We start from the raw sequence: 16030 nt of genomic DNA, 5'->3' as shown, positions 1-16030 counted from the left end.
CTTAAAAATGAATCAGCTCTTTCCCATCACAGGGACTTTCTTTCAAGTGCTCTCCCCTGAGGTCAGCTGAACATAGGCTGTCCTACCCCTCCTTTCTTTTAAGAATGTTTCTTCCTTTTCTAGCTCCCACAACAAAATCACACTCCTCTCATAGCTTTGTGTATCTAAAAACTCATTTATATGAGTCACTAGTGCAGGGGCAGTGAAAGGCCAGTTTATTTTATGAGGGATCAGGAATAGTTTACTAGGCAGGGTTCTACACCCTTCTCTCATCAGAGCTGATGCCAGGGCTAGGGTATTGGGCTCTTCCCGGTTATAGGAAATTGTTCAAGTGATAACATTATCAAATCATAAGCCAAAAACAGTTACTTAGACCTAATCAGGAATGGAGACTAATGAGCTACCATAATAGGTGTTGAACTCGGCATTTTTTTGTTTTTCTTCTTGAAGATGATGAAAATAGCAGCATGTGGAAATTTTATCTCTTTCCTCTGTCCTTTTTCATGATAAAGTCAAAGAAGCTGTTTTTTTATGTTGTTGTTGTTTGTTTTTTTTAATTTCCTCTTGTATTAGTTTGCTAGGGTTGCAATAACAAAGTACCATAGACTGGGTGGTTTAAACAGCAGAAAATTATATCCTCATAGTTCCATAGACTAGAAGTCTAAGATCAAGGTATCTACAGGGTTGATTTCTTCTGAGGCCTCTCTCCTTGGCTCGTAGATGGCCGTCTTCTCCCTGTGTCTTCTGTGTTTGTCTGTGTTCTATCTCGTTTTCTTAGAAGGACACCAATCATATTGGATTAGGGTCTACCCTACTTCCCTCATTTTAACTTGGTTATCTCTTTAAAGACCCTCTCTCTAAATACAGTCTGAGGTACTGGGGGTTAGTAATTCATCATAAGAATTGGCGAGGGGATGCATTTCAGTCTGTAATACCTCTTAACTGGATTCCATCATCAACTATATTGGGAAATCTTAGTTTTAATCTAAATAGAGTCATGACAACCAGTAAATACCTGTTATTTCACATAGTTATTCATAGCAAGCCCTTTTACTCTCAAAAGTGTCCTGGTTGGTCTGCATATGATATAGTTACCCTGAGTCTAAAGAGAGTTTCTTGGTTTTATCCTGTTTTCCTTAGTATACTAGAAGCCATCCCAGGAACATCAATATCACTGAGTAAGGCTACTGAATAGTGAACTGGCCTGTGCTTACTCGGTTTAATCCTCATCAAAGCTTTCTTGGAATATTGAAATGACAGATTTTCACAGAGGTATCATGGTAACAACTTAAGTGTGTTCATGGAGCAGGTGAATATTTCAATGAGATGTTTTCTAGAAATAATTGCCTAAAAATAGCACATTATCATTTTGGTCTATTGAATGAAAATGTGTGTATGTGAATTATATTAAAAACTGTCACTTTATCATTTTTCCCAGGATAAAATTGCATTTTCTATTCTGTCTCTGAAATGGGAAAAAAAATCACCTGAGGGGCTGGTTAGAGAAGGCTGTTTACAAGTTTTGTTCAAATTTGTGTTTTAAAAAACCAGATTTTTGAACATGGTTTGCAATGAACTGGAACAGATCATGCTGAGTAAAGGATTAGTTGGTATACACTGATTTTCCAGACTCTAGACTATACCAAAAATTCAATTACAAATCTACTTATAACTTTAATTGTTAAACAATGAACCAGATTATTTTTTTTTTGCTGCTTGTTGTTTTGTTTCCTGCTGACTCATAAGCAGGTGTACCTGCAGGTGTTAACTTTGCCATCACAGGTGATATAATCAGCCCTGCCCTTTCCTACTTTCTGTATTACTTTTTACACCATATCCCAAGCTACAAATCTGCAAAAGCTGAGGTACAAACCATTCATCTCTATGTAGGGGCATAAAACTGGGGAAGGATTTGTGGCAGGAAGGGGAAGGGGCAGGTGCTTCAGGCCAGCAATCCCACAGGAGATATGACTGAATAATAGTTCTGCCAGATGCTCCTCTTAAAAATGAACTCCATGGTCAAATAAATTTGAGAAACCTTTCAGACTACAGTGCTTTTGGAATTTTGTAAAACACATTATAATAATAGTAGGTTTAAAAGTTCTATAGTAAAGAAAGCTGTGCAGTTTAGTTTAACCCTCTATTTCCTCAACAAATTTACTAAATATACTTTTGTAAATGTTATCAAGTCCAAAACCTGAGTAGTTAATGAGAAGGGTAGGGAGAAAAGAGAAGAAAGGCTTTCAGGAGCTCCTGTGCCTAATAGGAAGCTATGAGGGTATTCAGTAATCACATAGGTGTGTAAACATGTAAGTCACAATCTTTGTGAATATACAGGTGGTGTCACTTCATGTTACTCAGGTGTCAAGGAAAGAAAGGTCATTACCTGACTGGTTTCCATCAGACAGAGCTAGTTTTACATGCAAAAGAGGTCCTGAAGCCTGGCTTTTGACTTATTACAAAAGCAGTCCACATTTATACTCCTCAAAAGTCTAACACTGAGGGCTTCCCTGATGGCGCAGTGGTTGAGAGTCCACCTGCCGATGCAGGGAACACGGGTTCGTGCCCCGGTCTGGGAAGATCCCACATGCTGCGGAGTGGCTGGGCCCGTGAGCCATGGCTGAGCCTGCGCGTCCGGAGCCTGTGCTCCGCAACGGGAGAGGCCACGACAGTGAGAGGCCCGCGTACCGCAAAAAAAAAGTCTAACACTGAGAAGCTTCTCTCTGAAAAAACATAATATTCCAAAGATTTAATTTTTCAACTCTCGCTGAAAAATTTAGGACTGAGTGGCTGTTGATAGGCAAAACACAAGTAGAGCACATTTTTTCATCCAGGATGCAGCTCTCAAATGAAATCGTATGGGACTGAAATTTACAATGCCAGCAGTTTGAAGCAAATGCAGTAACACTTTAAAGTAGCATTACAAGATTTATTTTTACATACTTAAAATTCGAAAACTCTCCAGAGAATACTGGAAATGGAAAATGTTTACTTTAGGAGCACTCAACTATGTTTTGGTTCAACACTAAACCATAAAAGAATTCATGAAGCATCCCTAGAATGTGGTTCTTAGAGACTGCTTTGTAAATAGATTTTAAATAATTCAAGTGGTAAAAAAGATAAACAATTTTCAATTCTCAAGATTATATACAGAAAGTCTCACGGATGATCTAATACAGCAGATAACCACCAAATTTTGTATAAAATCACATTGTTTCAAACATTTACTCTGTAGAGCTCATCCAGTAGAGCTCTCCTTAATGATGGAAGTCCTCTATAATAGTCCCATGTGGCTACTGAGAACGTGAAATGGGAACAGTATGACTATATTTTACGTTTTATTTAATTTTAATTAATTTAATTTAAAATTAAATAGCCACATAGGGCTATTGGCTACCATGTTAGACAGTGTAGCTCTAGCCCTTCTAACTCATGACCAAGAATGGAATTAAAGCCAGATTTCTGTGGTGGACATAGTAATGTCCTGTCCAGATGTTCCATGGTGATGTTCCATTCTGTCAAGGGAGAACTTGTCAACATGCTGCTGTGAGTGCTATGAACAGACAGTCACCAGCTGTTAAGTTTTTCAGGGTTTGCCTTAGTCACAGGAATCACTTTGCCAAGTGTCATGCCTCTCTTGATGCAGCATACATCCAAAGACTGATTTCAGAAGAGGCATATGGACCTGGCCATTTGGTTCACTAATGGTCAATCCTGATAGACCATCTATTTCCAGTGGTTGCACTGTTTTGAAGTCCATATTCCCCTCTGCCCAATCCCCACTGCACTCCCTCTTTCCCATAGGTGTTGATCTCTAATAACAATCCTGCCAACTAAACTCTCTCTCAGTACCTGCTTCTGGAGAAGCCAACCATCAGCAATCCCTAAGAAATGATATGGAGAGATTTTTAGAATAACTGCTACATTAAAAAAAAAAAAAAAAGAAGTACCTCTAGCACACTCTCTCCACTTCTATTCAACACTGTACTGGAAGTCCTGGCCAAAGCAATTAGGCAAGAAAGATAAATAAAAGGCATCTGAATAGGAAGAAGTAAAAGTGTCTCTGTTGCAGATAACATGATCTTTATATATATATGTGTGTGTATGTATATATATATGAAACCCTAAAATCTCTTCCAAAAAACTGTTAGAAATACTAAACTTATTCAAAAAAGTTACAGGTTATGAAATGAATATTAAAAAATCAGTTGTGTTTGTATATACTAACAATAAACTACTGGAAAGAAAAATTAAGAATAAAATTTCATTTATAATAGCTTCAAAAAATAACACTTAGAGATAAACTCATTCAAGGAAGTGAAAGATCTGTGTTCTGAAAACTATAAGACACTGATAAAAGAAATAGAAAAAGCCTCAAATGAATGGAAAGAAATCCCACTTTCTAGGATTAGAAGAATTAATATTGTTAAAATATCCATAATACCCAAAGCAATCTACAGACTCAATGCAACCCCTATAAAAATTCTGATGGCACTTTTCACAGAATTAGAAGAAAGAATACTAAAATTTGTATGGTACCACAAACGATCCCAAATAACCAAAGCAATCTTGAAAAAAGAAGAACAGTACTGGAGGTACTACACTCCCTGATTTCAAACTATATTACAAAGTCATAGTAATCAAAACAGTATGATACTAGCATATAAGTATATACATAGATCAATGGAACAGAATAGAGAGCCCAGAAATAAACACACACATATATAGCCAATTAATTTATAACAATGGAGCCAACAATGGGGGAAGGATAGTCTTTTCAATAAATAAATATTTAGTTATCTATTGAAAACTAGATATCCATATGCAAAAGAATGAAATTGAACTTTTATCTTACACTATTCACAAAAGTTAACTCAAAATAAAAAAAAAAGACTTGGATATAAGACATGAAAATGTACAACCACTAGAAGAACATATAGGGGGTAAGCCCCTTTACATTGGTCTTGGCAATGATTTTTTGGATTGACACCATAAGTAAAGACAACACAAGCAAAAATAAATAACTGGGACTACATCAAACTAAGAAGCTTTGCACAGCAAAAGAAAACTGTCAACAAAATGAAAAGGCTACATACTGAATAGGAAAAAATATTTGAAAATCATATATCTGATAAGTGGTTAATAGTCAACATATATAAAGAACATGTACAATTCAATAGCACACACACACACAAATGGGCAGAAGACCTGAAGAGACATTTTTCCAAAGAAGACATACAGAAGGTCAACAGGTACATGACAAAGATGTTCAACATCACTAATCATCAGGGAAATGCAAATCAAAACCATAATGTGAAATCACCTCACATCTGTTAGAATGGCTATTATCAAAAAGAAAATAAATAATAAGGGTTGATGAGAATGTGGAGAAAAAGCAACTCTCATACACTGTTGGTGGGAATGAAAACTGATTCAACCACTACAGGAAACAGTATGGATGTTCCTCAAAAAGTTAAGAATATGACTACCATCTGATTCAGCATTCTCATTTCTGTATATATATCAAAAGGCAACAAAACATTATCTTGAAAAGAGATCTGATGCAGCAGATGTTGTAAATAATGTTGCAGCATTATTTACAATAGCCAAATTATAAAAACCACCTAAGTTTCAGTAAACAGATGAATGGATAACAAATAGTGTTGAGAAAAAAAAAAAGAGACTGCTATTATTTTTATGTTGGCTTTATCATTTGGTAGTGAATGTAAAACCAGACTATATTGACCTTTATAATTTCATATCTGACATTAGTTATACTAATGATATTTTCTCTAAAAAAGCTTAATTTTGTCAATAGCAAAATCTCCTCATACTGTAGTTTATAGGTTCTGACCACAGCAGATAAAAAAGCATGAAAACTGGCTGGAAAAAGTAAAATTAATTGTGTTGATCATCATGATTTATTATTTCTCAGGTTTATTCCTTTTCTTTTATATCTGCTATTGCTCAGCTACTGACAAGTTCCTTGAAAAGGTAGGTTGTACTCAGGATAATAACAACAATTTAAATCTTTGAGGAAGCTAATCTGATTATTCTATTTTACAATTTAAAGCTATTAAATTAAAAGGTTAATAAAGTTTGGAAAATGACAAGTTCTGAATATATTCCACTAAAATAATTCACATAAATTTGTGGTTGAAAAAGTAAAATTCAAATAACTAATTCTTTGGTTAGTTGATTAATTGTTCAATTTATTTATTTTATAATATGCAATTTCCATTTTTATAGGTAAGTGTAAAAAACTGTACTCTGGAAGACAACTGGTAATTGCATATGATTTAATCTAAATTTGTTCTGAGGTTATACTGATATAGTCTAAACCTATAGGTACATTTTATAATTTTACTATTATATTTTATATTTCACCTTCAACATTACCCCCCAAGCATATGGCGAATGTATGAGAAAAACGAAGTCAAACTTTGTTCATCGTTAAGTCTGAATCACATCAAACTGCAAATCTTATTTGCTTAAGTTGTATAGTGGATGCCAAATCATATAGTGGAATTCCCATTACGTTAGAAGTTAGATAACCTTGTATTTAAGTTCTGGCCATGTTAGTCAAGTCACATTGATTAAGGCTCAGTTTCTTTAAAGATCAGCTTATTTACCTCAAGCAGGGCCAGTAAAAGCTGTCCTGTTAAAAGATGTTATAAGATAAAATGCTAAAAACATGTAAAACTAATTCTATTGTTGTTTCAATTAATTTCTTATATGCATTGTGATGGAATATATTTGTAAATCATTTTTTTAAAGCAGTGGACTTTATCCTCTTAGAATGACCACCAATTTTTGTGAAAACTTTGATTCTTAAAGCAAACAAACAAAAAACCTGATTGTCTCTACTGACAGAGTATTTGTTTAATTTAAAATAGAAAGCTCCTTATACAATAATCAGTAAAGAACATTCTGAGCAACTAATATACTACATGGCAGACTGATTTCCTAAGAATAATAATCACTCAAAAATGTCTCTGAATACTATAATCCTAGACATTTCAACAATCAATTGGAAATTTTCAATTTTTTTGGAACCAAGAAATACAAGAAAACTTATATTACCAAAATTATATTTCAAAATGAGATTTAGATTTTTTTAAAAGGAGTGTTTTGAATTTAAACTACTTTTAAAATATGTTGCAAATTAAACTTTCTGAAAAAAATTCACATTGTTTAATAATGAGCCACTCTTTAAATGGATCTAAGAATCATGTTGAATAATACTTCATGTAAATAGGAAGACTTTAGGACATATTCAAGAACCACCAGTTACAGTAAAATAGTAAGAATACAGACATTTTTTATTTTTTCCCAACCAAGTGACAAGGTAGTTCACGCTGTGAGTATCTAACACTCTGCTTTGACAACTAGGCGCATATTTATATCTGCTCTTCTAGTTCAACATTGTCTCAGTTGATTTAGTGCCAACTCAAGTCAGTCTTTCAATATTTGTCCAGGTAACTGGACCAAGAACACCTGGTGAAGACTTGTCACAAATTACAGAGATATTCTTTATTCTTTGAATGGTTTTGGTTGGCAGAGGCAATGTTGAACAGACAGGAGGTAAACAACACACGGATCCACTGAATTGTAACACTGGGAATATTAAATAAACTGTGTTGTTTGACACACTTCACTAGAGTAAAATGACTGAAATGATTTTCCTCTCCAGAATCAAAAACAAAACAAAAACAAAACAGGTTTATAACAAATAAAGAATAGGACACAGACATAAAGCTTTAAATCAGGATGGATTTTAGGAAATAGGGTATAATGAGAATCAAGTCTAAGCCAAGATAAAAGAAATATCTTGGGTTTCAATTAAGTAGTAGTCCAGAGATTAGCCAGGCAGTTATCTGGAGATGGTACTAAATTTAAAATCAACTCTGTAACCTACAGAGTTTTCAGAAGATATATTATTAAGGGAAATAATATAGAAACAAAAGGATTTCTAACTCCTAATACTATTTCTAGGCCTTCAGATGTCAGACAATCTTAATACTTAGAAATTGGGGTAGGATTTCCTTTTCTGTGTTTCAACATAGTAAAAATAGAATACTCCTTAATGATATCAATTTCTCACTTCTCTATTTTAATGCTCACCCCATAGTTTTTGATCCCCTCTTTCTTTGGAGCCTTACCTTATGTACCCAATTAGTGATTTTAAGCCAAGCACATCTTTGATTATAACTGATCACAGGTATTTTAATAATAACCAGTTACTGTAAATGTCAGTTCTTATGCCTCATTTATCTGAGTCCCTAGATAACATGATCAAGTTTCTTATGCCACAATTTTGAGAATAAAATTGTGCTATTTATACCCTAAAGCCTCTCAGGATTCTAAAATTATATGGTTCCAGGGAACAGGGTTTGCTTGGATCATAGTTTAATGTATTAAAACACTCCTGGCAAGTTGGTGGAAGAAGTTATGATAAAGTCTGATAGTTTGAACATTTTGTCTTTGAAATATTTGATAAATTATCAAAGGAATTAAGAGACTAGATTAGACTTCTGATATCCTAATATCTTAAATGGAATTTCAAAGCTTTTTCAATCAGTGCAATCTCTGCTATTCTGAGTGGTAAAAGAGATGTGAGAGAGTTGACAGAAGCATTTAGGGAGAAAAACTGTGTAAGTATGTATACATATTTTTTTAAAAGGACTTTTAATTAGGTTAATTAAAATTAGCATATAGCCAAGGATCAGAATCATCACACAAGCAGCCATGGACCTAGAGATTATCACTTACTTAAGTGAAGTAAGTCAGACAGAGAAAGACAAAAATCATATGATATCACTTATATGTGGAACCTAATAAAAATGATACAAATGAACTTATTTACAAAACAAAACAGACTCACAGATCTGGAAATCATACTTATGTTTACCAAAGAGGAAACATGCAGGGAAGTGATAAATAAGGAGATTGGGACTGACATATACACACTACTATATATAAAACAGATAACTAACAAGGACCTACTGTATATACGCACAGGGAACTCTACTCAATATTCTGTATGTGGTAAACGAATCTGAAAAAGAATGGATATATCTCTATATATCTATATAAAGATATATATGTATGTATAACTGATTCACTTTGCTGTACACCTGAAACTAACACAACACTGTAAATCAACTATACTCCAATAAAAAGTTAAAAATAAAAGAGAATAATTTATTCACTCAACAAATATTCACTAACAGCCCACTGAGTACAAAAATTGGGTTGAGGATCAGGAATACATATGTTCCTCTGTCCTGATTGGTGTGGAGGCAGCAATACAAGATGCTGAAAGAAGAGTAACATGAGGTCACAAAGTTTAGGTCAGTAGCCCCAGTGGTCCAACTCAGATGTGGTAGATAAAGAATAGTAAATGTCCTCTAGCTCAGTGGCTCTCAAAATTTAGCTGCACCAGAACTACCTGAAGAATCTGTTAGAACACAGATGGCTGGGCCCTTTCCTCAGAGTTTCTATCTAAGTATAATGTGGAGGCCAGAATTTTGCATTTCCTTACAAACAATCTTGTGAGATATGTATTAGTATAATCCTCCTTTTTATTGTGAAGAGAATAAGGCTCAGAGTAGTTAATGTGCCAAATGAAGCTGAAGTCTCATTCTCATAAAAAGAGTGATGAATTCTTTTCTGTGTTATAGGGACAAAGATTATTTTAAAACTTTTTACTCTTTTCTCTGATTCTATAATAATCAAGAACTATTTGGATATGCAACAAGACTTACTGAGCTACCTTACAAGAAGACCATGTGTTTCTTTGAAGAATTTATTTGGATCATGCATTGTGGAAGAGTACACTGACATTCTTGTTTAAAAAAAAACTACTTAAACCTATACAAAAATTGTGGTATGCTTCTCAGCAACAAAAGGGAATGAACTACTGATACCTGCAACCATGAATAAATATCACAGACATTATTCTGAGCAAAACAATCTGCACACAAAGAATATATACTTCATGTTTCCATTTTTATAAAATTCTAAAATTTTTTACCATGAAAATCTTGAGACTGGTGGTTAGCTAGGTTTGGTGATGGGAAATTATTCTGAAGTGACTCAGAGAACTTCTGGAGGAGATGGGAATGTTCTAATACTAAATATGAATGGAGGGTACATGGCTGTATCCTTTTGTCAATTAAGATATATCTATTTCAATTTACGTAAATTTTATTTGAAAAAATAAGTGGTGCTATGAAGTATGAGGGGATATATATAGACAAAACAAAAATGGTAGAATAATTGATGAAGCTGGTTGAGGTAGATGGAGGGTTAACTGTACTATTCTATTTATTTCATATGTATTAAACAAACAAAAGAGAGGGTTCAAAATAGCAGTATGGGAAGATCCTGAACTCACCTCCTCCCAGAGATACAACAAATCTACAACTACATATGGAATAAATCCCATGGTAAGGGACCTGAAAACTGGCTGAACAGAGCCTCCACAACAAAGGGTAAAAGGACAGCTTCGAGATAAGTAGGAAAGGTAGAGATATGATCTCATCAAGGAAAACACCACACCATCTCAGAAAACCACAATTAGAAAGAATCACAAAGATATGGATCTTTAACCTGAGGAGCAAGGGATTGAGCTGCATATCAGGCATCCCAGCCCCTAGATCCTGTACAGGAGAAAGAAGCTCCCAAAACACCTGGCTTTGAAAACCAATGAGAAATATATCCAGGAAAACCACAGAACTGCAGGGAATGAAAAACCTCTTCTTAAAGTGCTTGCACACAGACTCGACCTGAAAATCAGCACAAAACATATGGCCTATAGGTGAAGGGGACTCGCTTCCTAATCTTAAAGTTTGTGTCAGAGGGAAACTAGCTGAGATACTCCCTGGGGGCTGAGATACGGGCAGAAGCCATTTTGTGATCTCAGGCTACTTTGATAATGCCAGAACTGAAGGGCAGCATTTTGGAATTCTCCCTATAAACTGTTAGAGACAGTGGGCATGGCCCCACTGAGAGCTCTGCCTACCCTAGCACCTAAGTCAGGCCTAACAAACAACTGAGCAACAGTCCTGCTTACCAGTGTCCAACAGAAGCCACAACCAGACCCTGCAGCCGGTCCAAGGGCAAATCCCACCTGACAGTATACCACAGCAGCCATGACTGGGCTCCACCACAGGAGGAAGATGCACAGAGTTCACATAGGGAAAATCCCTTGAGCATCTGGCTCTGGTGGCCAGGCAGGATTGTACATCTGAGCCCCACAGGACATCTCCTAAATAGCATCACTCCTTAAGTCTGGGAGAGATAGTTACTAACTAATACATAAAAACAGAGAATTAGACAAATTGAGGAGACAGAGAAATATGTTCAAAATGAAAGAATAAGACAAAACATCAGAAAAAGAACTAAAGGAAACAGAGATAAGCAATCTACCTGATAAAGATTTAAAAGTAATGGCCAGGAAAGATGCTTCACTGAACATGGGAGAACAATGGATGAACACAATGAAGACTTCAACAAAGAGATAGAAAATATAAGAAAATACCAACAGAAGTTATAATGGAACAGAAGAATTCACTAGAGGGGTTAAACTGCAGATAGAAGAACAAATCACTAAGCTGGAAGACAAAACAATGGAGCTCACTCAGACAGAGCTGCAAAATGAAAGAGGAATTTTAAAAAGTGAAAATACCTTAAGGGACTTTTGCAACAACATTGAACAGAATGACATTTATATAATAGGGGTTCCAGAAGGAAAAGAGAGAGAAAAAGGGCCAGAAAAATTATTTGAGGAAATAGTGACTGAAAACTTCCCTAATCTGGGGAAGAAAACAGACATCAGGTCCAGAAAGCCCAGAGAGTTCCAAACAAGATGAAGCCAAGGAGACACATATGAAGACATATTACAATTAAAATGGTAAATGTTAAGGATAAAGAGAGAATCCTAAAAGCAGCAAGAGAACACAATTTGTTACATACATATGGGAAAATTCCATAGGAATATCTGCAGATTTTTCAGCAGGAAACTTACAGGCCAGAAAGGAGTGGCACGACATATCCATCATGTGGAAAGGAAATATCCTCTAACCCAGAATTCTCTACCCAGCAAAGTTATCATTCAGAATTAAAGGAGAGATCAAGGCTTTCCTTTGATCTCTAAAGGAATTCATCACCACTAAACTGGCCCTGAAAGAAATATTAAAGGGATTTCTTTAAGCTGAAAAGAAATGGCATTAGTTAATAATAAGAAAATATACTAAAGAAAAAAATCTTATTGGAAAACATAAATATACAATAAAGGTAGTAAAAAAAATCACATAAAGCAAATATAAAGATCACAAGAAAAAAGCAGTAAAATTAACTAATATTATAATACTTAGTTAAGGAATGCATAAAATAAAATGATGTAAAATGTATCATCAAAAATATAAAATGTGTGTGTGTGGTGGGTGGAAGTAAAAAGACAAAATTTTGGAATGTGTTCAAATTTAAGTAGCTACCAACTTAAAACAGGCAACACTCAAAAATGTTATATGTGAACCTCACAGAAACCACAAGGAAAAAATATATAGTAAATACACAAAGGAAAACAAGAAAGAAATCTAACTATAACACTAAAGAAAACCACCAATACACAAGGAAAGAGATAAAAAGAAAGAGAAAAAAACATAAAACAACAAAATGGCAATAAGTACATACCCATCAATAATTACTTTAAATGTAAATAAACTAAAGCAGCCAATCAAAAGACAGAGTGTCAGAATGGATAAAAAACAAGACCCATTTATTTACCGCCTATAAGAGACTCATTTCATAAGAAAGGACACACACAGAGAGAAAGTGAAGGAATGGAAAAATATATTCCATGCAAATGGAAATGAAAAGAAAGCTGGAGTAGCTATACTCATATTAGACAAAAATAGACTTTAAAACAAAGACTGTAAGAAAAGACAAAGAAGAGTATTACATGATGATAAACAGGTCAATCCAGCAGGAAGATACAACATTTATAAATGTATATGCACCCAACAGAGGAGCACCAAGATATAAAAGCAAATATTAATGGACTTAAAAGGAGAATTTGAAAGCAATGCAATAATAGTAGGGGACTTTAACACCCTACTTACATCAGTGGATACACCATCCAGACAAAAAAATCAATAAGGAAACATCAAATTTAAACAACACATTGGACCAGAGGGACTTAATAGCTATAGAGCATTCCATCCAAAAGCAGGAGAATATGCATTCTTCTTAAGTACACATGAAACATTTTCCTGGATAGATCACATGTTAGGTCGCAAAATGAGTCTCAATAAATTCAAGAAAAATCTTCTCCAACCACAATGGTATGAAACTAGAAATCTTTCATGAGAAAAAAAAAAAAAAACACAAAAATGTGGAGATTAAAAATATGTTACTGAACAACCAAGGGGTCTTTGGAGAAATCAAAAAAATACCTACAGACAAATGAAAACAGAAATATGACATAACCAAATCTATGGGATGCAGCAAAAATTGTTCTAAGAGGGAAGTTCATAATAATGAAACAACAACAAAAAAATCCCAAATAAACAATCTAACTTTACACCTAAAGGATCTAGAAAAAGAAGAATGAGTGAAGACCACAATTAGCAGAAGGAAGGGAATAATAAAGATCAGATGGAAATAAATGAAAGCGAGACTAAAAAAAAATAGGAAAGATAAATGAAACTAAGAGCTGGTAATTTGAAATGATAAATTCAACAAAACTTTAGCTAGACTAACCAAGAGAAAAAGAGAGGACTCAAATAAATAAAATCATACATGAAAGAGAAGTTACAAATGTAACCACATAAATATGAAGGATCAAATGAGACTACTACAAATAATTATATGCCAACAGTGTGACAACCTAAAAGAAATGGATAAATTCCTAGAAACATAAAATCTTCCAAGACTGAATCATGAAGAAATAGAAAATCTGAACAGAGCAATTACTAGTAAGGAGATTGAAACAGGAATCAAAAATCTCACAACAAACAAAAGCCGAGGACAAGATGGCTTCACTGGCAAACTCTACAAAACACCCAAAGAAGATTTAATACCTATTCTTCTCTCAAAGTTAACACAAAATGTTCACAGATGACTTAATACTTTTCTTCCAAAAAAATTGAGGACTAGGGAAACCTTCCAAAGCACTTTACAAAGCCAGCATTACCCTGATATTAAAACCAGACAAGGACACCACAAAAAAATAAATTTGCATGCCACTATCACTAATAACCACAGATACAAACCTCAATGAACTATTTGCAAATAAAATCCAACAATACGTTAAAAATTGTACATCATGATCAAGTGTGATTTATTCCAGGGAAGTAAGGATGATTCAACATCTATAAAACAATCCATGTGATACATCCCATTAACAAAATGAAGGATCAAAATCATATGATCATCTCAACAGATGCAGAAAAAGCATTTGACAAAATACAACCCTCATTTAACTGTCAATAAAGTGGGTATAGAGGGAATATACCTCAACATAGTAAAGGCCATATATGACAATTTCACAGATAATAACATACTCAATGATGAAAAACTGACAGCTTTTCCTCTAAAATCAGGAATAAGACAAGGATGCCCACTCTTGCCACTTTTATTCAACATAGTATTGAAACTCCTAGCCACAGCAATTAGGCAAGAAAAGAAAGAAAAGACACTCAAATCTGGACACAGAAATAAAACTGTCACTATTTGCAGATGACATTATATTATATATAGAAAACCCTGAATACCCCACCAAAAAGATGTGAGAACTAATAAATAAATTCAGTAAAGCTACAGGACACAAAATCAATATACAGAAATCTGTGACATTTCTATACACTAATAACAAACTATCAGAAAGAGAAGTTAACAATCCCATTTACAATTACATCAAAAGAATAAAATAACTAGGAATAAATTTAACCAAGTAGGTGAAGTATTTGCACACTGAAAACTGTAAGACACTGATGAAACAAAAAGACATATAAATGAAAAAATAGTCTGTGCTCATGGATTGGAATAATTAATATTGTTAAGACATCCATATTACATAAAGCAATCTACAGCTTCAATGCAATTTCTATCAAAATTCCAATGACTTATTTCACAGAAATAGAACAAATAATTTTAAAATTTCCATGAAACACAAAAAACCCTGAATAGCCAAAACAAACTTGAGAAAGAAGGACAAAACTGGAGGTATCATGCATCCTGATTTCGAACTATACTACCAAGCTATGGCAGTCAAAATAGTACGGTACTGGCACAAAAACATACACAGACATCGGTGGAACAAAACTGAGAACCTAGAAATAAACCCATACATATATGGACAATTAAGTTACAACAAAGGAGCAAAGAACATACAATGGGGAAAGGATAGTCTCTTTCATAAATGGTGTTGGGAAAACTGAACACCCACATGCAGAAGAATGAAACTAGACCACTTCTTACACCATACACAAAAATTAACTCAAAATGCATTAAGGATTTGAATGTAAGACCTGAAACCATACAATTCCTTAGAGAAAATGTTGGTGGTAATCTCATTGACATCAGTCTTAACAATATTTTTTTGTGGATCTGACTCTAAAAGCAAAGGAAACAAAAGCAAAAATAAACAAATGGGACAATGTTAAACTAAAAAGATACTGCATGTGAAGGAAACCATCATCAAAATGAAAAGGCAACCTACTGAATGAGAGAAGATTTTTGCAAACTATATATTTGACAAGGGGTTAATATCAAAAATATATAAAGGACCCATACAAGACAACAATAAAAAACTAAACAAACCAATTCAAAAAATGGGCAGAGAGTCTGAATAGACATTTTTCCAAAGAAGACGTACATAATATTAGAGGATGCTGGGATAAAGATATAAGGATTCTATACATACTATATTTGCAACATTTTTGTGAGTTGAAATTGTTTTGAAATAAAAAATTAAATTAATTAAAAAAAAAAACATTCTGAGATTCTCAAGACACTGACCAGC

The 16030-nt window shown here is 34.1% G+C and overlaps 1 protein-coding gene across 1 annotated transcript in view; it reads right to left on the bottom strand.

The window, feature by feature from the left end:
* The window catches only part of NAALADL2 (N-acetylated alpha-linked acidic dipeptidase like 2), a gene marked incomplete at its 3' end in the record, with an annotated part of 1060707 nt that overhangs the window by 536681 nt on the left and 507996 nt on the right, over nucleotides 1-16030 (bottom strand). The window lies entirely within an intron of this gene.

The sequence above is a fragment of the Grampus griseus genome, assembly GCF_964374135.1.
Source record: "Grampus griseus genome assembly, chromosome: 5".
In the NCBI taxonomy this organism is placed as follows: domain Eukaryota; kingdom Metazoa; phylum Chordata; class Mammalia; order Artiodactyla; family Delphinidae; genus Grampus; species Grampus griseus.
This window is presented reverse-complemented; position numbering and strand designations above follow the sequence as displayed.